Source organism: Bubalus bubalis, chromosome 14 (genome assembly GCF_019923935.1).
Source record: "Bubalus bubalis isolate 160015118507 breed Murrah chromosome 14, NDDB_SH_1, whole genome shotgun sequence".
Lineage (NCBI taxonomy): Eukaryota > Metazoa > Chordata > Mammalia > Artiodactyla > Bovidae > Bubalus > Bubalus bubalis.
This window is the reverse complement of record NC_059170.1, coordinates 40,238,082-40,264,990: the sequence shown is the minus strand read 5'-3', so window position 1 is coordinate 40,264,990 and position 26,909 is coordinate 40,238,082. Positions and strand designations below refer to the sequence as shown.

At 40.8% G+C, this 26,909-nt stretch overlaps 1 pseudogene; it reads left to right on the top strand.

Annotated features, from left to right (window-relative positions):
• The first annotated feature begins 301 nt into the window (after window positions 1-301).
• On the top strand, window positions 302-26,909 carry LOC102415550 (annotated as a pseudogene).

Here is a 26,909-nt window from a genome sequence, read left to right as displayed (position 1 = left end):
TCCAGGGGTTTGATGTGCCAGCCTCTCTGCTGTTCATCTGCTGATGCTCGCAGGTGAGGAGAGAGAGGCTATGTTGATGGCTCTACCCTCTGTGCATGACTCAGCAGTATCGCCTTACTTCCATGGCTGCCTAGCTTTCCTCCACAGGCATTTCCCACCACAATCTCCTCCCTCACATCCCCTCAATCCGTCTCTCCACAGTCAACAGTAGCCCACGCACTGGGATTGCTCCACAATCCCTAAACTCCAGCTCCCAGTCACTGAAACTTCCAGGAAACCTGCATTCCTGCCCAGCGTATGTATGGCTGTGGTAAGGACTCTCTGAATCTCATTCCATTTAAGCTGCCACAGATCAGCTGTTTCACTCTCAGCCTTAAATGTTTCTCCTCTGACTCAGACAATTGCCCTGCTGTGGGGATAAAACTCCTGCTTCAGTTCCCCTACCCACCAATAGCAGGTCCAGTCCTACTAACACTCCTATTTTCCCTCCTACTTCCTTTGTCCTACCCACACTGTTTTGTGTGATTCTATATATTCTTTTCCACTGGTCAGGTACACCTGTCTGCTCTCAGCTGGTGTTCTGCATGCACGTCTGTGTCTGAAGGTGTATTCCTGATGTATCTGAGGAGAAAGATGTACTCCACGTCCACCTATTCATCTGCCATCTTGTTCTCCCATGGTCAGCGTTTTGATGAGTTCTTCATTCATTCATTGATTTACTCAACAAAACTCTATCAAACACTTTTAATAAGCCAGTTTTTTGTCAATACATAAAGCAGACAAGAATGAAATGAAAGTGTCTTGAAATGATAGTCTAGAGGAGGGTGAAGATAAAAAGTGAAATCATGAGTATTTAGCTGTTAGAAATGGATCATTGCCCTTTGAGAGATGACTGCCAACAGCATCTTGCATTTCTGAGAGCTGAGATGCAGAGGCATTGACTAACCTTCCTGCCACACTAATTCTTATCTGTACAGGGAACAGCCTTGCAACATAGAGACAGTGGCTCCCTCCAGAGAAATGGTGGGTGTGCTTACTGTCCAGTGATATGAAGAAAACATCTCCATCCAGAGAAAGGGCAGGCATGCTGAGTACTTAGTGCAGTTTGTCCAGGGCCCCTAGACTTAAACTTTTCCTCCCATCATTGCCTGTTTAGGTGTCACCTTGTCTCACCACTTCAATCTTTAGAAAGAAAGAGTTAAGAATGAATCTTGGTGTGGTGAACATTTTCACAATATATATGTACACTAGATCATCAAATGGTAATCTTGAAGACTACATAATGAGACATGTCAACTATGTCTCAGCAAAGCTGAAAAACAATACTCGTAGATTGGATATGGCATTTGTTGTGGGTGATAAATATTCCCTCTTTTACCAGCATCCATGAAACTGAAAGGTTGTTGCTGAACCATGAAAGACACCGGGATTCTTGGCCTCCGGAGGAGAAGAATTCAATCCGGGGCCAGAGACGAGGCTTGATGGCTCAGAGCTTTTGTGTAATACAATTTGCCAACCAGTCCATTCTAAAGGAGATTAGCCCTGGGATTTCTTTCGAGGGAATGATGCTGAAGCTGAAACTCCAGTACTTTGGCCACCTCATGTGAAGAGTTGACTCATTGGAAAAGACTCTGATGCTGGGAGGGATTGGGGGCAGGAGGAGAAGGGGATGACAGAGGATGAGATGGCTGGATGGCATCACTGACTTGATGGATGTGAGTCTGAGTGAACTCCAGGAGTTTGTGATGGACAGGGAGGCCTGGCGTGCTGCAGTTCATGGGGTTGCAAAGAGTGGGACACAAGTGAATGACTGAACTGAACTGAAAGTATAAAAGGTATCTAGAAAGCTTCTGACATAGACATCAGAAGGGGGCAGAAAGAGTACCCTTCTTGTTAGTCTTAACAATGGAGTTATATACTTTTAATTAGTTATTACAGTGAATCAATAGAATGTCTGGAGGTTGTAAAGATCTTACTAGACTCACTCCCATAATTTACATTTTAAGATAACAGGATTAGGCAGAATGTTTTCAGGAAGGAGAAACTGTCCTCAAGCAGGATACATTGTTGTTGTATAATCCCCAGTACAGAGTTTAAACTGAGTTCTGTAATTGACTAAGACTAAGAAGAGATGGCAAGAATACACAGAAGAACTGTACAAAAAAGATATTCATGACCCAGATAATCACGATGGTGTGATCACTCACCTAGAGCCAGACATCCTGGAATGTGAAGTCAAGTGGGCCTTAGAAAGCATCACTATGAACAAAGCTAGTGAAGGTGATGGAATTCCAGTTGAGCTTTTCCAAATCCTGAAAGATGATGCTGTGAAAGTGCTGCACTCAATATGCCAGCAAATTTGGAAAACTCAACAGTGGCCACAGCACTGGAAAAGGTCAGTGTTCATTCCAATCCCAAAGAAAGGCAATGCAAAAGAATGCTCAAACTACTGCACAATTGCACTCATCTCACACGCTAGTAAAGTAATGCTCAAAATTCTCCAAGCCAGGCTTCAGCAATATGTGAACCGTGAACTTCCAGATGTTCAAGCTGGATATAGAAAAGGCAGAGGAACCAGAGATCAAATTGCCAACATCCGCTGGATCATGGAAAAAGCAAGAGAGTTCCAGAAAAACATCTATTTCTGTTTTATTGACTATGCCAAAGCCTTTGACTGTGTGGATCACAATAAACTGTGGAAAATTCTGAAAGAGATGGGAATACCAGACCACCTGCTCTGCCTCTTGAGAAATTTGCATGCAGGTCAGGAAGCAACAGTTAGAACTGGACATGGAACAACAGACTTGTTCCAAATAGAAAAAGGAGTTCGTCAAGGCTGTATATTGTCACCCTGTTTATTTAACTTATAGGCAGAGTACATCATGAGAAATGCTGGACTGGAAGAAACACAAACTGGAATCAAGATTGCCGGGAGAAATATCAATAACCTCAGATATGCAGATGACACCACCCTTACGGCAGAAAGTGAAGAGGAACTAAAAAGCCTATGATGAAAGTGAAAGAGGAGAGTGAAAAAGTTGGCTTAAAGCTCAACATTCAGAAAATGAAGATCATGGCAACCGGTCCCACCACTTCATGGGAAATAGATGGGGAAACAGTGGAAACAGTGTCAGATTTTATGTGGGGGGCTCCAAAATCACTACAGATGGTGATTGCAGCCATGAAATTAAAAGATGCTTACTCCTTGGAAGGAAAGTTATGTCCAACCTAGATAGCATATACAAAAGCAGAGACATTACTTTGCCAACAAAGGTTCGTCTAGTCAAGGCTATGGTTTTTCCTGTGGTCATGTATGGATGTGAGAGTTGGACTGTGAAGAAGGCTGAGCACTGAAGAATTGATGCTTTTGAACTGTGGTGTTGGAGAAGACTCTTGAGAGTCCCTTGGACTGCAAAGAGATCCAACCAGTCCATTCTGAAGGAGATCAGCCCTGGGATTTCTTTGGAAGGAATGAGGCTAAAGCTGAAACTCCAGTACTTTGGCCACCTCATGTGAAGAGTTGACTCATTGGAAAAGACTCTGATGCTGGGAGGGATTGGGGGCAGGAGGAGAAGGGGACGACAGAGGATGAGATGGCTGGATGGCATCACTGACTCGATGGACGTGAGTCTGAGTGAACTCCGGGAGTTGGTGATGGACAGGGAGGCCTGGCGTGCTGTGATTCATGGGGTCGCAAAGAGTCGGACACGACTGAGCGACTGATCTGATCTGATCTGAAGGAATGCCAGCGCAGGAAGGCTGAGAGGAGAAGTATCTCCTCTCCACGTTCAAGTTCAAGAGGGGTCGTGGTGAGGAGATACCCCTCGTCCAAGGTAAGGAGCAGCCGCTGTGCTGTTCTAGAGCAGCCGTGAAGAGATACCCCACGTCCAAGGTAAGAGAAACCCAAGTAAGGTGGTAGGTGTTGCAAGAGGGCATCAGAGGGCAGACACACTGAAACCATAATCACTGAAAACTAGTTAATTTAATCACATGGACCACAGCCTTGTCTAACTCAATGAAACTAAGCCATGCCATGTGTGGCCACTCAAGATGGGCGGGTCATGGTGGAGAGGTCTGAAAGAATGTGGTCCGCTGGAGAAGGGAATGGCAAACCACTTCAGTATCCTTGCCTTGAGAACCCCATGAACAGTATGAAAAGGCAAAATGATAGGATACTGAAAGAGGAACTCCCCAGGTCCGTAGGTGCCCAATATACTACTGGAGATCAGTGGAGAAATAACTCCAGAAAGAATGAAGGGATGGAGCCAAAGCAAAAACAATACCCAGCTGTGGATGTGACTGGTGATAGAAGCAAGGTCTGATGCTGTAAAGAGCAATATTGCATAGGAACTTGGAATATTAGGTCCATGAATCAAGGTACATTGGAAGTGGTCAAACAGGAGATGGCAAGAGTGAATGTCGACATTCTAGGAATCAGAGAACTAAAATGGACTGGAATGGGTGACTTGAACTCAGATGACCATAATATCTACTACTGTGGGCAGTCACCTAGAGCCAGACATCTTGGAATGTGAAGTCAAGTGGGCCTTAGAAAGCATCACTACGAACAAAGCTGGTGAAGGTGATGGAATTCCAGTTGAGCTATTTCAAATCCTGAAAGGTGATGCTGTTAAAGTGCTGCACTCAATATGCCAGCAAATTTGGAAAATTCAGCAGTGGCCACAGGACTGGAAAAGGGCAGTTTTCATTCCAATCCCAAAGAAAGGCAATGCAAAAGAATGCTCAAACTACCGCACAATTGCACTCATCTCACACGCTAGTAAAGGAATGCTCAAAATTCTCCAAGCCAGGCTTCAGCAATACATGAACTGTAAACTTCCAGATGTCCAAGCTGGTTTTAGGAAAGGCAGAGGAACCAGAGATCAAATTGCCAACATCCGCTGGATCATGGAAAAAGCAAGAGTTCCAGAAAAACATCTATTTCTTCTTTAAGGACTATGCCAAAGCCTTTGACTGCATGGATCACAATAAACTGTGGAAAATTCTGAAAGAGATGGGAATACCAGACCACCTGACCTGCCTCTTGAGAAACCTAGATGTACATCAGGAAGCAACAGTTAGAACTGAACATGGAACAACAGACTGGTTCCAAATAGGAAAAGGAGTACATCAAGGCTGTATATTGTCACCCTGCTTATTTAACTTATATGTAGAGTACATCATGAGAAATGTTGGGCTGGAAGAAACACAAGCTGGAATCAAGACTGCCAGGAGAAGTATCAATAACCTCAGATATGCAGATGACACCACCCTTATGGCAGAAAGTGAAGAGGAACTAAAAGGCCTCTTGATGAAGGTGAAAGAGGAGAGTGGAAAAGTTGGCTTAAAACTCAACATTCAGAAAACTAAGATCTGGTCCCACCACTTCATGGGAAATAGATGGGGAAACAGTGGAAACAGTGTCAGAATTTATTTTTCTGGGCTCCAAAATCACTGCAGATGGTGACTGCAGCCACGAAATTAAAAGATGCTTACTCCTTGGAAGGAAAGTTATGACCAACCTAGATAACATATTGAAAAGCAGTGACATTACTTTGCCAACAAAGGTCCGTCTAGTCAAGGCTATGGTTTTTCCAGTGGTCATGTATGGATGTGAGAGTTGGACTGTGAAGAAAGCTGAGCACCAAAGAATTGATGCTTTTGAACTGTGGTGTTGGAGAAGACTCTTGAGAGTCCCTTGGACTGCAAGGAGATCCAATCAGTCCATTCTAAAGGAGATCAGTCCTGGGCGTTCTTTGGAAGGAATGATGCTGAGGCTGAAGCTCCAATACTTTGGCCACCTGACGTGAAAAGTTGGCTCACTAGAAAAGACTCTGATGCTGGGAGGGATTGGGGGCAGGAGGAGAAGGGGACGACAGAAGATGAGGTGGATGGATGGCATCACAGACTAGATGGACATGAGTTTGAGTGAACTCCAGGAGTTGGTGATGGACAGGAAGGCCTGGCGTGCTGTGATTCATGGGGTCACAAAGGGTTGGACACGACTGAGTGACTGAACTCAACTGAACTGAATAAATCAGGGCTCCCCTAGTGGCTCAGATGGTAAAGAATCTGCCTGAAATGTGGGAGACCTGAGTTCGATCCCTGGGTCGGGACGATCCTCTGGAGAGGGAACTGGCAACGCACTCCAGTAGTCTTGCCTGAGAATCCCATGGACAGAGGAGTCTCATAGGTACAGTCCAGTATTTGCTTTTGTCATACATCTTGTACCTTTTTTGATTTTGCTCAGACATCTCAAGGAATAAATCCTCTCCATGACTACAAGTTTATTCTGAGTCCTTTGGGTTCTTCCAGCAAATCTCTGAAACTGGTGGTGGGCTTGGAGTCCTCTGATATCTGTGGTCGGCTGGGGTTGAAGGGTTTCTGGGTGACCATTTAATCACTGACCAGGAATGTTAGGGAAACTGTCATAGGTCCATCACCACAAATACAGAACTAAACAAAGGCATGAAGAAATGTTGATTCTTAGTATGATCAAACTTGTGCCTTAGCAAACTCTTAATCATGTGAATATTCAACAACTGCTTTTCTTGTTTGCATAGGTTCCTAAGAGTGAAGCTCTTGAGGTCACCAAATTTGCTATAGAGGTTGGATTTCACCATATTGACTGTGCTCATTTGTACCAAAATGAAAAGCAGGTTGGCCAGGCCATTCGAAGCAAGATTGCAGTTGGCACTGTGAAGGGAGAAGACATATTCTACACTTCAAAGGTTGTGTGTGCTGTGTGTATGTGCATGTGTATGCAAGTGACTGGGGGCAGATGACAATTATGTAATACGATTAGTAGTTTGCTGAACAGTGCTTATTGGTAACCCCCTTTTTTTTTTCACACAAATTAAATCCAGTATCTTCAATCTAGTATACTTCTCCTCTCACTGTGCCCCTCAAAGAGAGTAATTGTAACTTTCTCATCCTTGGTGTGTTCAAATTTTAATTTTAAATTAAAGTCACTTTACTTCTTTGAACCTAGAGCAGAGCCATGTGATTTAGTATGGGCTAATGAATCAGGGCTTCCCTGGTGGCTCAGATGGTTAAGAATCTGTTTGAAATGCGGGAGATATGAGTTTGATCCCTGGGTCGGGAAGATCCACTGGAGAGGGAAATGGCTACCCATTCCAGTATTGTTGCTTGGGAATCCGATGGACAAAGGAGCCTCGTGGGCCACAGTCTAGGGGTTGCAAAGATTCGGACACAATTGAGTGACTAAAACTATACTATATTTACTTAATGAATACTTTACCTGAGACTACCTGGGAGCAGATTATAGCTTTTCATATAATCTGGGAGACTTCTCGAATTTCTTCACAATCTGAATCTCAGTTCTCAATTCCAAGAGTAAGAGAGCATTTGAGAGGCACTTTGTGCACTACACAAAATCTAGCCCAAGTGTCTCAAATGTTTATTATGTTCTGCTCACATTAATGTGTTCAAAGCACTTTTCCCTAAAGTTATGTAAACAAGATAGTAATTAACTTTGAGAAGATGGATTGTTTGATCAAATTAGACTAAGTTTGTGCTTTTACACTCTATCAAGCATAATTCAGTTGATGGGCATGGTAATTATTTGATGAAGTTATTTATATCTTGATTCATTTCATTCCATTGTGAAAGATGTACTGATGACAAATTCAATCAAATAATGAAATTTACATGGATAGGTTAGATAAAGAATGTAACTCAAGAAGAAATGGGATGGTTTTTCCCATGGTTGTCTCTTTATAACCAATAATAATGTCTATTTATTAAGTGAAAGAAGACAAGCACAATTATATACAGCAATCATTTCTCACAATTTCCTTTGTTTAATCTCTACAGGTTTGGTCCACTTTCTTTCAACCAGAGTTGGTCCTACCAGCCTTGGAAAAGTCACTGAAAGATCTTCAACTGGACTATGTCAATCTCTATATTATTCATCATCCAGTGGCTCTGGTGGTAGGTGATTTGTGTGATCAGCTCTGTTTTATTTCTTGGGTCAGAATGTCTATAACTTGCATGGATGGTTGACAAGATTTTTTTTAGTAGGTTTGAAGGGAAGATTACACTAGAGTAGAATCCCCTAAATAATCATTTGTGATCATCATTTTGGGGAGGTTCTTTGAACCTCTTACCTGCCTCCAGAGAAACAAGTTAAATAATCTGAGTCTCTTGGCCTCAAAATCTTGAGGAAGTGGAAACAGGCAAGTTCTGCGCATGGGGCTGATTAGGTTTCAGAGTCTGGGGATCTCACTACAGAGTTCGGTGAAGAGTGTTGAGCGCTGACACAGCCTCACACCTGAACAGGATGAGGTCTTGTCATCTCTCACCCTTTCATGTTTCATGGATTTGGTGGTGTCCTTCTGGGTGGGTCTAAACCTCACAGTCTTCTCAGGACTCAGGAGACCTTGCCTCCGCTGGCGCCTGTATTTATGGTGACATTTGCAGACTGCACTTAGCTGTTAAGAACTGTATTATGTGGAGGAGAATTTTCCAGTTTTTCCAGTGGTTAGGACTGTGTACTTTCATTGCTGAGTCAGGGTGTTTTGAGGGAGTGGGTTCAATTCCTATTCAGGGAACTAACATACAGCAAATCCATGGCACAGCCAAAGCAAAGTAACAAGAGCAAAGTCTATTATGCAGAACTCATTTTCAGAATACAGAATTCTACTCAAGTCATCCTTTGCCAAAGAGTTTATTGGACTGTGTAGATGGTAATTCCCATCTATATAGATTTAAGGATTCCTAATACTTGACAGTAATGTCTCTGATTTTCTATTTCTTGTAATTACATCACTCTTGATTTGCTTGATGTTTTTCTCAGCATTTTCCATCACTGGCAGATTGACCTTGATCAGTTCAAGTCTCATTGACCTTGATCAGTTCAAGCTTCATCAGTCCAGAATATTTGAGAGTATGTCTGCATCTTCCACATAACTTATCAGCCTAAGGAGAACCTTGCTGGTTCATGTGTATGCCCTGAAGCTATCTGATGTTCAGAGTGCAAAGGAATTCTGATATTTATCGAAGATTGCAATTTTTATGCAAGCGGTAAGGCATAACTTACTGTTACTCCCTATACAATAAAGGCATTTTGCAAGAGGAAAGTATAAGAGGCAGAAAAAATTTCTCTTAAGGTACTGACAGTTCCCAGGAGAATGTAGGAATACAATATCCATCAAAACATAGAGTAAATATAAGAGATTAGTAGAAAATTGCCTTTTAAAAACATTGCTGATAACTCCATTTACAAGCCACTTTGCAAATAATAGTATCCGGAACGTTGTAAACATACCTTATGGAGATTTAGCATCCTAGTCCCAAATGTGCATGGGAGGCTGGCTAAGTGTTCAGATAAATCACTCGGTCGTGTACAACTCTTGCAACCCCATGAACAGCAGCACACCAGGCCTCCCTGTCCATCACCAACTCCCGGAGTTCACTCAGACTCATGTCCATTGAGTTGATGATGCCATCCAACCACCTCATTCTCTGTCATCCCTTTCTCCTCCTACCCTCAATCTTTCCCAGCATCAAGGACTTTTCAAATGAGTCAGCTATTCCCATTAGGTGGCCAAAGTATTGGAGCTTTAACTTCAACATCAGTCCTTCCAATAAACACTCAGGACTGACCTCCTTTAGGATGGACTGGTTGGATCTCCATGCAGTCCCAGGGACTCTCAAAAGTCTTCTCCAACACTGCAGCTCAAAAGCATCAATTCTGCACTTAGCTTTCTTTATAGTCCAACTCTTACATCCATACATTACCACTGGAAAAACCATAGCCTTGACTAGACAGACCTTTGTTGACAAAGTAGTATCTCTGCTTTTTAACATGCTGTCCAGACTGGTCTTAATAATCTTCCTGCCAAGGAGTAAGCGTCTTTTAATTTCATGGCTGCAGTCACCATTTGCAGTTATTGTGGAGCCCCCCAAAATAAAGTTTGCCACTGTTGCCCTGTCTATTTGCCATGATGTGATGGGAGCAGATGATATAATCTTCGTTTTCTGAATCTTGAGCTTTAAACCAACTTTTTCACTCTACTCTTTCACTTTCATCAAGAGGCTCTTTATGTCTTCTTCACTTTCTGCCATAAGGATGGTATCATCTGCATATCTGAGGTTATTGATATTTCTTCTGGCAATCTTGATCCAGCTTGTGCTTCATCCAGCCCAGCATTTCTCAGGATGTGCTCTGCATATAAGTTAAATAAGCAGGGTGACAATATACAGCCTTGACATACTCCTTTTCCTATTTGGAACCAGTCTGTTCTTCCATGTCCAGTTCTAAGTGTTGCTTCCTGACCTCCATACAGGTTTCTCAAGAGGCAGGTCAGGTGGTCTGGTATTCCCATCTCTTTCACAATTTTCCGCAGTTTATTGTGATCCACACAGTCAAAGGCTTTGGCATAGTCAATAAAGCAGAAATAGATGTTTTTCTGGAACTCTCTTGCTTTTTCCATGACCCAGCGGATGTTGGCAATTTGATTTCTGGTTCCTCTGCCTTTTCTATATCCAGCTAGAACATCTGGAAATTCACTGTTCATGTACTGCTGAAGCCTGGCTTGCAGAATTTTGAGCATTACTTTACCAGCATGTGAGATGAGTGCAATTGTGTGGTAGTTTGAGCATTCTTTGGCATTGCCTTTCTTTGGGATTGGAATGAAAACTGATCTTTTCCAGTCCCATGGCCACTACTGAGTTTTCCAAATTTGCTGGCATATTGAGTGCAGCACTTTCACAGCATCATCTTTAGGATTTGAAATAGCTCAACTGGAATTCCATAACCTCCACTAGCTTTGTTCATAATGATGCTTCCTAAGGCCCACTTGACTTCACATTCCAGGATGTCTGGCTCTAGGTGAGTGATCACACCATCATGATTATCTGGGTCATGAAGATCATTTTTGTCCAGTTCTTCTGTGTATTCTTGCCACCTCTTCTTAATATCTTCTGCTTCTGTTAGGTCCATAACTTTTCTATCCTTTTTTGAGCCCATCTTAGCCTGAAATATTCACTTAGTATCTGTAATTTTCTTGACGAGATCTGTAGTCTTTCCCCTTCTATGGTTTTCCTCTATTTCTTTGCACTGATCACTGAGGAAGACTTTCTTATCTCTCCTTGATTTTCTTAGGACCTCTGCATTCAAATGGGTATATCTTTCTTTTTCTCCTTTGCTTTTCACTTCTCTTCTTTTCACAGCTATTTGTAAGGCCTCCCCAGACTGCCATTTTGCTTTTTTGCATTTCTTTTTCTTGGGGATGGTCTTGCTCTCTATCTCCTGTACAATGTCACAAACCTCTCTCCATAGTTCATCAGGCACTCTATCTATCATATCTAGTCCCTTAAATCCATTTTTCACTTCCACTGTATAATCATAAGGGATTTGATTTAGGTCATACCTGAATGGTCTAGTGGTTTTCCCTACTTTTTTCAATTTAAGTCTGAATTTGGCAATAAGGAGTTCATGATCTGAGCCACAGTCAGCGCCCAGTCTTGTTTTTGCTGACTGTATAGAGCATTTCCATTTTGGCTGCAAATAATATAATCAATATGATTTCAGTGTTGGCCATCCGGTAATGTCCATGTGTAGAGTTTTCCCTTGTGTTGTTGGAAGAGGGTGTTTGCTATGACCAGTGCATTTTCTTGGCAAAACTCTATTAGTCTTTGCCCTGCTTCATTTTGTACTCCAAGGCCAAATTTGCCTGTTACTCCAGGTGTTTCTTGACTTCCTACTTTTGCATTCCAGTCCCGTATAATGAAAAGGACATCCTTTTTGGGTGTTAGTTCTAAAAGGTCTTGTAGGTCTTCATAGAACCGTTCAACTTCAGCTTCTTTAGTGTACTGGTCAGGGCATAGACTTGGATTACTCTGATATTGAATGGTTTGCCATGGAAATGAACAGAGATCATTCTGTCGTTTTTGAGATTGCATCTAGGTACTGAATTTTGGACTCTTTTGGTGATTATGATGGCTATTCCATTTCTTCTAAGGGATTCCTGCCCACAGTAGTAGATATAATGGTCATCTGAGTTAAATTCACCCTTTCCAGTCCATTTTAGTTCGCTGATTCCTAGAATTTGATATTCAGTCTTGCAATCTCTAGTGGAGGTGATGGAACTCCAGTTGAGCTATTTCAAATCTTGGAAGATGATGCTGTGAAAGTGCTGCACTCAATATGCCAGCAAATTTGGAAAACTCAGCAGTGGCCACAGGACTGGAAAAGGGCAGTTTTCATTCCAATCCCAAAGAAAGGCAATGCCAAAAGAATGCTCAAACTACCGCACAATTGCACTCATCTCACACACTAGTAAAGTAATACTCAAAATTCTCCAAGCCAGGCTTCAGCAATACGTGAACAGTGAACTTTCTGATGTTCAAGCTGGTTTAGAAAAAGGCAGAGGAACCAGAGACCAAATTGCCAACATCCACTGGGTCATGGAAAAAGCAAGAGAGTTCCAGAAAAACATCTATTTCTGCTTTATTGACTATGCCAAAGCCTTTGACTGTGTGGATCACAATAAACTGCGGAAAATTGTGAAAGAGATGGGAATACCAGACCACCTGACCTGCCTCTTGAGAAACCTGTATGGAGGTCAGGAAGCAACACTTAGAACTGGACATGGAAGAACAGACTGGTTCCAAATAGGAAAAGGAGTATGTCAAGGTTGTATATTGTCACCCTGTTTATTTAACTTATATGCAGAGTACATCATGAGAAACACTGGGCTGGAAGAAGCACAAGCTGGAATCAAGATTGTCGGGAGAAATATCAATAACCTCAGATATGCAGATGACACCACCCTTATGGCAGAAAGTGAAGTGGAACTAAAAAGCCTCTTGATGAAGGTGAAAGAGGAGAGTGAAACAGTTGGCTTAAAACTCAATAATCAGAAGACGAAGATCATGGCATCTGGTCCCATCACTTCATGGGAAATAGATGGGGAAACAGTGGAAACAGTGTCAGATTTTATTTTTGGGGGCTCCAAAATCACTGCAGATAGTGACTGCAGCCATGAAATTAAAAGATGCTTACTCCTTGGAAGGAAAGTTATGACCAACCTAGATAGCATATTCAAAAGCGGAGACATTACTTTGCCAACAAAGGTCCGTCTAGTCAAGGCTATGGTTTTTCCAATAGTCATGTATGGATGTGAGAGTTGGACTGTGAAGAAGGCTGAGGGCTGAAGAATTGATGCTTTTGAACTGTGGTGTTGGAGAATACTCTTGAGATCCTCTTGGACTGTAAGGAGATCCAACCAGTCCATTCTGAAGGAGATCAGCCCTGGGATTTCTTTGGAAGGAATGATGCTAAAGCTGAAACTCCAGTACTTTGGCCACCTCATGTGAAGAGTTGACTCATTGGAAAAGACCCTGATGCTGGGAGGGATTGGGGGCAGGAGGAGAAGGGGATAACAGAGGATGAGATGGCTGGATGGCATCACTGACTTGATGGACATGAGTCTGAGTGAACTCCGGGAGTTGGTGATGGACAGGAGGCCTGGTGTGCTGCGATTCGTGGGGTTGCAAAGAGTAGGACACGACTGAGCGACTGAACTGAACTAAACTGAACTGAACTTGCAATCTCTTATTTGACCACTTCGAATGTGCCTTGATTCATGGACCTAACATTCCAGGTTCCTATGCAATATTGCTCTTTACAGCATCGGACGTTGCTTCTGTCACCAGTCACATCCACAACTTGTTGTTGTTTTTGCTTTGGCTCTGTCCCTTTGTTCTTTCTGGAGTTATTTCTCCACTTATCTCCAGTAGCATATTGGGCACTTACCGACCTGGGGAGTTCATCTTTCAGTGTCCTATCTTTTTGCCTTTTTATACTGTTCATATCGTTCTATAGGCAAGGATACTGAAGTGCTTTGCCATTCCTTTCTCCTGTAGACCACATTTGTCAGAATTCTCCACCATGACCCGTCTGTCTTGGGTGGCCCTACATGGCATGGCTTAGTTTTATTGATTTAGACAAGGCTGTGGTCCATGTGATCAGAATGGCTAGTTGTCTATGATTTTGGTTTCAATCTGTCTTCCCTCTGATGCCCCCTCTCAGTGCCCTCTCTCTGGCTAAGTGTGGAGAAATTATTTGGTAACATCTCTAAAATGACTGCTTCTATTCCAGCCAGGGGAGGCACTTTTCCCAACATATGAAAATGGAAAAATGACATATGACTCAGTGGACCTCTGTTGCACATGGGAGGTGAGTCTAGGGAAGGAGCCAGGAGAGGGGTCGGGGGATCCTCCTTCATTTCTTCCACCTGTGAGAATGGGCTGTGGCCCATCAGACACAGCAGTTCATAAATCTAAGGGCTGTGATGCTGGGGTTGTGAGGGAGAAAACCATTGCTCAAATCTTGACACAGAAGAACTGTGGAGGATAATTTAGGAATGTGAAGACAGGTATCTATTTCCTTCCATGTGATGTATCTTCTCTGGGGTTTTTCTAAGGAGACTGTAATTCTTCTTGTGTCAGAAACTTCTTCCCCTTTTTTCTTCCTTATAATCAATGCTAATTCTTGACAAGAGACACTTTTAATAATTTTTTTTTTTGCAGCCATTAACCTTGTTTTATTGCCCATTCCAAGTGACTGTTCACGACTGTTCACCACCCCTCCCTCCCAGGCCCTGGAGAAGTGTGAGGACGCAGGGCTGACCAAGTCCATCGGGGTGTCCAGCTTCAACCACAAGCAGCTGGAGAAGATCCTGAACAAGCCAGGGCTCAAGTACAAGCCCGTCTGTAACCAAGGTGAGCAGCTTGGCTCCTCTCCCTCCTGCTCTTCAGAGCCTCCTTCTTGCCCTGGAGCCAGATATCTGTCTGTCCTCCCCTCCTGTTCATCCGACCTTTGGTGACAGAAGGTTCTAGAGTGCAGAGCCTCTGTCTGGACAGTGTGAATAGAATCCATAACAGTATCTTTGATAAGATCTGGGAGGAAAAGGTGGGGATGGCTTCCTGCTAAATTGTGATGAGGCCTAAGGGAAGGTAATGGAGGTGAAGGGGATTAGAATAGTACCCAGAACTTAGAGGAAGGAGGTGTTCCTCTGAGCTGAAAGCATTACCAGAAATCAGCATGAAAGTGCTCAGATGAAACTGTGTACAGGAAAGAAGACCATGAAAACACGGAATGGGAAGTAAATAAAGAGAAAACCAGGTGAGACAGGTGTTAAGTGTTTGTGTGGAGTTTGGATGCCTGAATCCTTAGTCTTGGTGTCCCCACTTCAACAGGGAGCACAATACAGAGAAATGTGCTGGAGACTATGAAAGTCACCCAGGTTAGAGCATGAAGTTAAATGCTTTTGGGGATACTGACAGTTTATGGAAGGATTACTCAGGATTTAGAGCAGACCTTGTGATTTACTCAGTCTTATTCTTGTTTCCACATCTATTTCTAGCATAAAATTGTTAAACACATTTTTCTGTGTCTTTCTGTGCTCTTACTTTTTTTGGTTCTTTGTGAGAAAACTTAAAAGGAAATCTATCCTTTTACCAAATTTTTAACTATACAATACAGCAATGTTGTTAACTCTAGGCACAATGGTGTACAGCAAATCTAGAGTTTATTCATCTTGTATAATTGAGATTTATTAGGATTAGCAATTTCTGATTTTTCCTGCCTCCCACCCCCTGGTGACAAGCACTCTACCATTTAATTCTGAGTTTGACCCCTCTCCATATATATTATAACTTATATATGATATATATGTCATGTAGTATTTATCCTTCTGCAATGGCCTTATTTCATATGTACCAAAGTCTTTAAGGTACAACTTTCAGTTAAAGAAAAAGAATCTTCTATAATTCAAGAAATATACATTTATATCAGTTATATATATATATATGTGTGTGTGTGTGTGTGTATATATATAATCTTCTCAGTTATAAAAGTTAGGAATTTAATGTGATCCTGGCATTAGTTTTTTTTTTTGCTCCTATGTTCTCATGTGAAAAATTTCAGACATTAGAAAAGTTAAGAGTATGGCAGGGAATATATATATATATATATATATATATATATATGTATATGCTGCTGCTAAGTCGCGTCAGTCATGTCCGACTCTGTGTGACCCCATAGACGGAAGCCCACCAGGCTCCTCTGTCCCTGAGATTCTCCAGGCAAGAACACTGGAGTGGGTTGCCATTTCCTTCTCCTTTTCCTATGATACCTCTAGGAAGGCATAAAAACTTACAAAGGCCTAGAATTCAATTTGTAAACATCTTTGGTCAAGTTCCATGAATATCCTATTGGTATAGAAGAGAAAAATTCAACCAGGTTTTTGCCTTCAGGAAAAGTTCATCACTATTTTGTACTTTTACAGATTGCATTCACATAGCTAACAGCCACTGATTTCCTATTTGCTTGGCTGCAAAAGAAAATGTATTTGAAAGTAAATCTGTAAGACAACAAAGGAACATGTCTGTTATACATCTGTTCAGTATCTATCAACTTGGGATGGGAAGCAGAGCTTGAATTTCTTTAAGGGCAGTGAAGAAGTAATTGATCTGAGAAAATACCTACAAGCAGAAAAAACTAAATATGACCACCTCAAGATATACAGGTTAAAAAAAAAATCAGTCTTACAGGATAATAACAAATTAGTACCTGAGAACCCTTAAACTCTGTGAAATAAGTTCAATCACTTCCTCTGATATATTAATAAATATCAAGTCAGAGTAATTGAAGGACTCTAAATGAAATAAATAATATAAACATGAAATATAATTTATATAAATTAGCATTTTAATAGCTCCAGGCACTAAAAGCAATTTTGTTTCCAAATAAGGCGATTATATGAAAATATTAATATTTGTTCTGCCATATATAAGCAAAAATTTGAAGACAATCTCACCATCTTTCATTTCATCAGCATGCATCAATTTCTACAGTTAAAATGAAATTTTTTTTATAAGTTCAAATTTAAACTTACTCTGTGGCCATAAACAATGCTTGTATAACACTGTTCATATAACATGTATTCCCGAGATTAATAAGACCAGTTTTCCCAGTTTCAGATTTTCCAGAAAGTCTAGACAAGCAAGATGCCAAAGAATTGGATTGAGAAGTCCAGGCACTTTGACTGAGAATCAATTTAACCTTCTCTTCACTGGGCTTAGGAAAATCCTGTAGATCATAAAGAGGAAAAGTAGTATAAAATATAAACTATTTTTTGTTATTAACACCATAAATAAGATTCTTCCACTGACATTTAATCTTTCTTTTTTCCCATTTAGTTTTGACATCACTGATAGTACTTGACCAGTCATCAAAAAAATCACAGTACATGGCAAAAATAATGGTCTCCAAAAATGAATAAATATCTCCTAGAGTTTATCAAGCTGAGGAATACTCAAGAAATAGGAACTCAAGTCACATTTGAACTATTTCTACTTCCTGTTTGCCAGCAAAATATTTTCAAAATGAACCTCTGCCATCAGAGAATACGTGGCAGTGCTATTCAAAGTCTGTAGAATGAGGACTTAGCACACAACTGAATTAGCTTAACAGTTTGCTTTCAAATTTCATAGTAAAATAAGAAATATCTCTTTATCATTCACTACTAATATTTACCTAGTATTAACGCTTAGAAATGAAATCTCAAAGTAGTCAGAGAATGAAAAACGAAAGTATCTAAGCACAGTGACCTCTGAGTTTAAAAAACAAAACTCCATCTCATGTTTAACCATAGAGAAAATTATTACAAGATACAGTTTCTTCCCCGCTTTGTGACATATGAGAGAAAATGTCCAGTGTCAGTGGTTTTCAAGCATGAGTGGAGTACTGGAGACCAAGGAAAGGTGGCAAAATCTTGAAGGCTTTTTTGGACTGCTGTTACCACCTAAAGTACTTAAACCTCGGAAAATACTTTCTGAAGGAATTTTAATCTTTTGATTTTATTGTTGTTGTTGACAACTAATGGAAAATGCTTCTTCTTGGCTTAATAGGGAGATCCGTGCAAACTGAGCCTACTTCAGTTATCAGAATTTTCAGCTTTTAGTGGTGAAGAATGACACTTAACAGCAGCAGTAGCTTTCATCTATGGACACAGCAACATTGCAGAAAGAGGTTAATATTGCTATTAAATCCATGACAAAAATCTTTTATAAATAAAGACATTTACTTCTGAAGTGTCCAAGGGTCATACCAGTAGTATACCTTCTTTGCTGAACAGTTTTGTGTTTTGGCCTCATCCAAACTCATTCTAAGTCTAACTAGAAACTCTATAGTAGAAAGAAAATGCTTTGTATTCATTTCAGATACAGAAGTAAAGATACTGAGACCTTATACTTTATTTCAGACCTCAAGAAGGAACATTATCAATAGAACTGATTTCTAACAACTTCTGAATACATCTAGCTGAAGGAAGTTCTCCAATTGTTTTGCTGTTCCCTGATTAAGCAATACATTTACTAAGAGGAAAGTGCGCTTTCTGTGACCCATTTTTCAAGACAAACTGAATCAATGCTTTTTAGATCCAGTATCCACACAAAGTTGAAAAACAGTGAGTTCACAAATAATTCAAGTAAAGATTCTAAGATATATGAACATTCATGAACAAGCCATAGCAAAAATTAAATAAAAATCAGAGAAGAAACGGAAGTCAAATACTGTAATTACAATGCCTTCCTTTGAATCTAAGATGTATCTTACATATTTTGACATTTCTGATATTGGGAAGCAACTTGTGTACATATCGACTTAATATATCATTTTTTAAAACAAATTTCCTCCAAAGCTGTTACAAATTTAAAGATATGCCTTATCATTGTTGGTACTGTAGAACTGAAGAAATATGATTATTAATTTGGACAGTAATAGCACATAAGAAATACATCACTCTCTAAGAAATATTGAACCACAGTTCAAATTGCATTTTTCAAACAAAAAGCACATTTCCACAAAAAAGTAAATTGAATAGCTGGTTATAGGAATGTTTCATCGCATTCATCTATCACATCATAGGCTGCAGCTCCACAGACACTGGTACAACTGCCATCATACCTTTATTGCCTCCAGGATGGGTTCGTAGAGATCCGGAAATCCAGAGTAATGATACATCATACAGTGAATCAGTTCTGTTAACTGCACTAGGAAGGCTGTACTGGAAGGCAGGCCATCACTTTTGAAGGAATGAACCAAATTAACTACATGAGGAACAATCAGATGGAACGCCTTACATACATACATATATATATACATGCATTACATATATATATATATGCATTACATATATATATATAATTTTGATGATCTGGGTCTGATTGTGGTTCCTATATCACTTTGAATCATCTTTTTCAAGCACTTTTAACTTAGAATGGCCACTCAATCTTTATGTTACAAAGATATCCAGACAGGTTTTGACAAATAGAATGTATTTATCATTGTTATTTTGTGATGCTAATTAACTTGTTTCTGTAATCCTAGATTGTGTTAATTAATAGTTAAATCTGAACACCTTTCTATATTAAGGTTCAGTTCAGTTCAGTTCAGTCGCTCAGTCATGTCTGACTCTTTGCAACCCCATGAACTGCAGCATGCCAGGCCTCCCTGTCCATCACCAACTCCCGGAGTTCACTCAGACTCACGTCCATAGAGTCAGTGATGCCATCCAGCCATCTCATCCTCTGTCGTCCCCTTCTCCTCCTGCCCCCAACCCCCCCAGCATCAGAGCCTTTTCCAATGAGTCAACTCTTCGCATGAGGTGGCCAAAGTACTGGAGTTTCAGCTTTAGCATCATCCCTTCCAAAGAACACCCAGGACTGATCTCCTTTAGGATGGACTGGTTGGATCTCCTTGCAGTCCATGGGACTCTCAAGAGTCTTCTCCAACACCACAGTTCAAAAGCATCAATTCTTTGGTGCTCAGCTTTCTTCACAGTTCAACTCTCACATCCATACATGACTATTGGAAAAACCATAGCCTTGACTAGACAGACCTTTGTTGGCAAAGTAATGTCTCTGCTTTTGAATATGCTATCTAGGTTGGTCATAACTTTCCTTCCAAGGTGTAAGTGTCTTTCAATTTCATGGCTGCAATCACCATCTGCAGTGATTTTGGAGCCTCCAAAAATAAAGTCTGACACTGTTTCCCCATTTATTTCCCATGAAGTGATGGGACCAGATGCCATGATCTTCGTTTTCAGAATGTTGAGTTTTAAGCCAACTTTTTCACTCTCCTCTTTCACCTTCATCAAGAGGCTTTTTAGTTCCTCTTCACTTTCTGCCATAAGGGTGGTGTCATCTGCATATCTGAGGTTATTGATATTTCTCCCGGCAATCTTGATTCCAGCTTGTGCTTCTTCCAGCCCAGCATTTCTCATCATTTACTATGCATATTTGGTCTTCTTTCTTGTACACAGTTTCATCTGAGCACTTCCACACTGATTTCTGGTCATGCTTTCAGTTCAGAGGAACACCACCTTCCTCTAAGTTCTAGGGGACTAATCTAATCCCCTTCACCTCCATTACCTTCCCTCAGAAAATGTCGGTTTCATGCTTTGTTCCTTGCATGATCCCTGGTTGGAAGTGCATAGTGAGAAGTTGTCCCACTGTGTGACAGTACCTTTGTTCTCCTGGTAAAGCTATTAATAGCTAGATCTTTTATTTGGAGATGTGTATTTTCCCTGTTGAAATTACCTAGTCATCTGTTGGACAATAAGCATGATCGGGGGAAGTTTGATTTCCCCCAAGTTTTCACATAATGGTTGAGAATCCATTGATGACTTCTACCTGAATTAATGCATTGGAATGTTTTTCATTATTTTCCATTTTAAATGCTCTTTTTAATCTTCTGACCTGACATTTATTGTAAAAATATAATTGCCTCATTAATTCAGGATAAAATATACCTATTCCCTGATAGCTCAGCTGGTAAAGAATCGGCTACAATACAGGAGACTACAGTTCAATTCCTGGGTCAGGAAGTTCCCCTGGAGAAGGGATAGGCTACTCACTCCAGTATTCTTGTACTTCCCTGGTGGCTCAGATGGTAAAGTATCTGCCTTCAATGAGGGAGACCTAGGTTTGATTCCTGGGTTGGGAAGATCCCCTGGAGGCAGGCATGCAACCCACTCCAGTATTCTTGCCTGAAGAAGCCCATGGACAGAGGAGCCTGGTGTGCTATAGTCTATGGGGTTGCAAAGAGTTGGACATGACTGAATGACTAAGTACAACATTCCTATAAGACAGTGTAAAAATCTTTGTTCCTTCCCATTAATTGTCAGTTTCTAAAAAATGATTTGTTGTAATAGTCACAGTCTGTGGCAGGAAATGTTTTTTGCTCTTTGGGATTTTTATTGCCTCTGTGTGCTACATTTGCTTTCATTCATAACTCCCTTTGGTTCTCAAATCTAATCAAATGTCATCAGTGGAACCATCAAACTGGTTCTTTTGTCCTTCAGACATTTCTTCATATGATTTTGTGCAATTTCTTTCTTTCTGGCATAGTTTGATGTCCAAGGCTTAGAAAGCTCTTTTCCTGTCCCAGATCTGGAATTAAGCATGCGTGTTGGGGGTGTTCAGTGGTGTTCAGCAACCAAGATCTGGTCCATAGATTTACTTGCTTTCAGTAATGTCATTAAATTTTTACCTTCTCAGAGAACAGAGATATAAATTTCTTTTTAAAATATTTCTCTCCCTGGTGGTTCCAGTCATAATGTGATGTGACACAATTTTTTCTTTAGCATATATAATTTTTACTTTTAAGCTTTCTCTGGCACATTACCTTTCCATATAATCTAACACTCTTGTATACTGGCATTCTACAGGTGGAATGTTACCCTTATCTCAATCTGCTGGAGTTCTGCAAGTCACATGATATTGTCCTCATTGCTTATGGTGCTCTGGGATCCCAATGATCATTACAATGGTAATGAACGTTATTGATGGCAACAACCAATTTACCTAAAACTCTATTTTTGATGCAAATGTTATCATACTAAACTCAGTGCTTTGAAGATAACTCTCAACAGGCAGAGGGGAGACAAGACAGGTCGGAGAAATTTTCTTTTGTCTTCGCATCATCCAGCCAGTTTTCTTACATTGCATTTGTCTTGTATATAGATTTTAACACAAGTGTCTACTTTAAAATCTTTATATATTCCCCCATTTGAAAACTAAGACATAAGTTTGTCATAATCTACTTATTTATGGACTGATGAACACATTACTACTACTAGACTTTCCAAGCTTCCCTCACTTTATATCTAAAATCAGGATAGCATTAGTTGCTCAGTCGTGTCAGCTACTTGTGACCCCATGGACTGTAGCCCTCCAGGCTCCTCTGTCCATGGAATTCTCCAGGCAAGAATCCTGGAATGGGTAGCCATTACCTTCTCCATGGGATCTTCCTGACCCAGGGATTAAATATGCATTGCAGGTGGACTCCTTACCATCTGAGCCATGAAGGTAGCCCCAAATCAGGATAATAATATGTAATTCCCAGGTGTATCATGATTGAAAAATAAGTATAATTTGAACCATTTTGTAAACGTTTGTAGAAGAATTGCACAATGTAAATAATGATGAAAAGCACGGTTTTCATTTTTAGACTACTCAACTTTTATCAACCCCTGAGACAAGTGTAAGTTAAAGGAAAAAATAGTTTGCAATCTTTTCCATCACGTTCTCCTTTTAAACCATTGTCTTTACTTTTGAGCTCTGATTGGAGAAGAAAACAACCACAGAGAAGTAAAAAAGAAACAAAATCCATGCGTTCAGCAGTCCTGGTCTCAACTCAATAATGTGCCCGAATCATCTGCAGATCTTTGTAAATACAGAATGGGAGGTGACACAGTTGAGGTTCTGATTCAGTTTGTCCTCAGCTAAGCCATGGGATTTGTGTTTCTGACAAGATCCCAGGTGATGCAGATGCTGCTGGCCCATGGACCACAGTTTGAGAAGCGCTGGTCTAGAATAGAGATACTGGTCTGTTTGGGAAACTTCTTCATAAACTGACCACTCAGTCTCACCTCCTCAGGACTTCTGAATTTCCTTCCCAGTTGGACCCAAACCTCTCTTATCTCTTGGAGGACCCAGTTCTCTCTGCCATTGCCCAAAAGCACAAGCAAACTCCAGCTCTTGTTGCCCTTCGCTACCAAATGCAACGTGGGGTTGTGGTTCTGGCCAAGAGTTACAACAAGAAGCAGATCAAAGAGAACATGCAGGTGATGATGAGTGGGGCTGTGGGTAGAGGGCTCCTAAGGGATATCCTTCACAAGGGTCATTCCTTGTCCAGCTGGGACAGACACAACTTCCCTGTCCCCTCTTCTTGTCTGCATCCATCTGAAATGTCCTCCAGTCACCAGGGTAAGGTCAGCTCCTTGGGGCAGAGATTAATATGATTCTTCCTTCCTTCCAGGTGTTTGACTTTGAACTGACTCCAGAAGACATGAAAGCAATCGATGGCATCAACAGAAATACAAGATATTATGAACTTCTAATGTAAGTGACTGTTTCACATACACAGTTTTTTGTTTTGTTTTCTTTTGTAGCAGGCAGGTCAGCAGGGGAACTAAGCTTTTCAAAAGCTTAATTCTTGGAAGAGAGTCCTGATTTCCAGTGTGGGAGTAAACCTGGGGCTTCCTGCCAACCTCAGAACAGAGGTTTCCTCCAGAACTCTGTCTCTTACCAACAGAATGTGATTGGGCCCAGGACAACTCAGAGTTGACATTGTGGTGAATTCACTATTATGTGTCCCTAATCCCTGTGCTTCGGAGAAGGCAGTGGCACCCCACTCCAGTACTCTTGCCTGGAAAATCCCATGGACAGAGGAGCCTGATAGGCTGCAGTCCATGGGTTCGCAAAGAGTCGGACACGACTGAGCAACTTCACTTTCACTTTTCACTTTCATGCATTGGAGAAGGAAATGGCAACCCACTCCAGTGTTCTTGCCTGGAGAATCCCAGGGACAGAGGAGCCTGGTGGGCTGCCATCTATGGGGTCGCACAGAGTCGGACACGACTGAAACGACCTAGCAGCAGCAGCAGCAGCAATCCCTGTGCCTGGTGTACCTCCTCTCAGGGCCAAGGGACCTAGTAGCTATAGAGGGTGCAGTGCCTGCAGCTCACTCTTTTTTCAGAAAGTAAAAGTTAAAGTGTTAGTTGCTCAATCTTGTCTGACTCTTTGGGACCTCATGGCCTGTAGCCCACCAGGCTCCTTCTTTCAGGGACTGATGCAAATGTTTCACCTTTAATTCTTTATAGAATCAAGAGGAAATGATACACAATGACTGTGTAATAAGGACTCCATCCTGAATTACATTCATGCTTATCCTAACAAAATTTTAAATGTATTGTTGATACTATTTATGAAGGAGGGCCCATGAAAACCAACATGCTTCAGTGTAAGAAGTCACAGTTGGCCTGCCTCCACCCCCTCCCCTAAGTGTTTGGTGGATTTTCTCCCTGATGGACTTTTCTTTACCAAGGCACCATCTATTTCTTCCAAATTTTTCTCTTTATTGACCTGTCCCTCATCACATCTCCCATTTCCTCATCCTTAAAATGTCACCAAATGAATTATAAGGAGATCATGAGCTTAACTGATCCTCCAGTGACTGCTGTGTCCTTAGTAGGACACACCCAGGTAAGATTGTCTGGGCTTCTGGTTTCTTGAGTTCAGACTTACCGCAGTGTAACCTTTGCCCATCAGGGGTCCATTCTCTGGGGAGCTCCTATCTCCCTGACTTTGACTTAGTCACTAACATTGAATTCCAGTTGCCTAATTACTATAGGAGGATGTCAGGATTGAAAAGACAGAATACTAATCAAACAGGGAGAAGTTGAAAGGGAGTTTAGAGAGAAGCGAACACAAATTAGTGATGAAATGAAATTTTAGTTTCAAATAAAAGATCTCAAAACTCTTGTTTGTAGTGCTCACAGGCTTCAGTCATGTCTGACTCTTTGTGACCTTATGGACTGTAGCCCGCCAGGGTCCTCTGTCCATGAGATTTTCTGTCCATGGAAGATTCTTTACCCACTGAGCTACTTGGGAAGCCACCTTGTTTGTAAAGAAGACATATATATTTGTATTTATATATACATATACATGCTTATGGGCTTCCTAGGTGGTCGTAGTGCTAAAGATGTGCCTGCCAATGCAGAAGACACAAGAGATGTGTTTGATCCCTGGGTGGGAATTCCCTGGAGCAGTGCAGGCAACCCACTCCAGTATTCTTGCCTGGAGAATCTCATGGACAGAGAAGTCTGGCGGGCTATAGTCCTTAGGGTCACTAAGAGTTGGACACAACTGAGCGACTTAGTGTGTGCGTATATGTATGTATATGTATATTATGATTCTGAGAAAAGACATGATGAAAAATGAGAAAAGATAGCAAGTTACTTTTCTGTTCTCAAAAACTGTTAAGTGTATTCTGTGTTCTCCTTCATTATGCTGTGAATGCCTAGACTTACTCATCCTTGTAGGTTTATGTCAATAGCACAGCTTCTGGCACATGGAATGGCTCAGGATGCACTCTTTAATGAATTGAATTAAAAAGAACAAATTTAGAAAGAAAAATCAGACTATAAGGAAGGAAAACAGCAGTAATATTAATTAATAAATAACAAGTGTAGTCATATAATACAAATTAAGGAAGCAGTAGTCACATTTTATAGGTATGATTATTTAGGGGCATGTGATATTTCTTCAGTTTAATGTAATTTCTTAATGGAAGCATATTTTGGGGTATGCGCAATATTATTTTGAATGGATGTATGAGAAACAGCAAGGAATTCCTTACCTGTGATCCTTCTCATCACTTAGGGTCGAAAGTGGTATTGAAATGATCTCCACAGTTAGTCCTTAGGTCTTGCACACTCTTAAAAATTGTAACCTGAGTCAAACTACCTGTCACCATGGGGTGAATATTACACGTGAATGTTGGGACTGGACGTGCAGGTGCTGTGTGCACAAGGAGCAGATACCTGCTTGTGCTTCTCGGGGGAAAGGATGGGACGTGTTTCTGGACTTAAAGTTTTAGCCCATCCTGGCTGCATCACAGAGTAATCGTCTCTATGACAACATGGCAGATTTAATAAATTATTCCTTCTCTTTCTCTTTCAGGGGGGTTGAACACCCTGAGTATCCCTATTCTGAAGAATATTGACTATGAGCTGTCCACCATGCATTCTACCAGAACTTTTTTTCTAGGGTTCTGAAGAGCATTTCTGTACTTGGTGGAGGTGTTTAAAAGAAGTTTCTGACTTTTGAAAGCTGATTTATCTTTTAAAAAGTTTTTATGAAATAATAAAGATTTCAAATATAGATACTAGCTTTTCCAATAACAAAATAATTTGAAAATAAAAGATAAATTTGGCAAAACTAATACAGTTATGTAAAGTTTAAAAATAAAATAAAATTTAAAAAAAAATGAAAAAAAAAACTAAAAAAAAAAAATAAAGGATGAAAAATAAAAATAACCTCTGACTAACCCATTTAATAAATTTGGTGTGTTTTCCTTTGAAAATGAATCAGCTGATCTGAGAAAGAAATGGAAACTTTTGTTCGAGTCAAATTTGAGAACTATAACCCAGGAAGAGCATCTCAGAAAGCTCTGGAAACTGTCTGTCCTCCAGAAGTCAAGGCAGAGGGATGTAAGTTTGAAGATGGAGGGCTCTGCATGAAAAGACATATTATTGACACTGTATATAATACAGATCTAAGCGTCATCATGGTAGGTCATGTGACCTCCTGCATGATCAAGAAGGAATTTATCTTTCAAGGAGCTGTTCTACTGATGCTGGGAGAATGTTGCTTTTCATGGTTGAGCAGGTGTTCCTGCTGATGTGAGAGGTCTGGTCCATGCATAATGCAGAAACACAACTCACAGTGAGGAGAGAAGAGTGCAAAGGGCAGAGAAAATATTTTTATATTTTTCTTGCCATAAAATATAAATTTAATTTCATACTTTC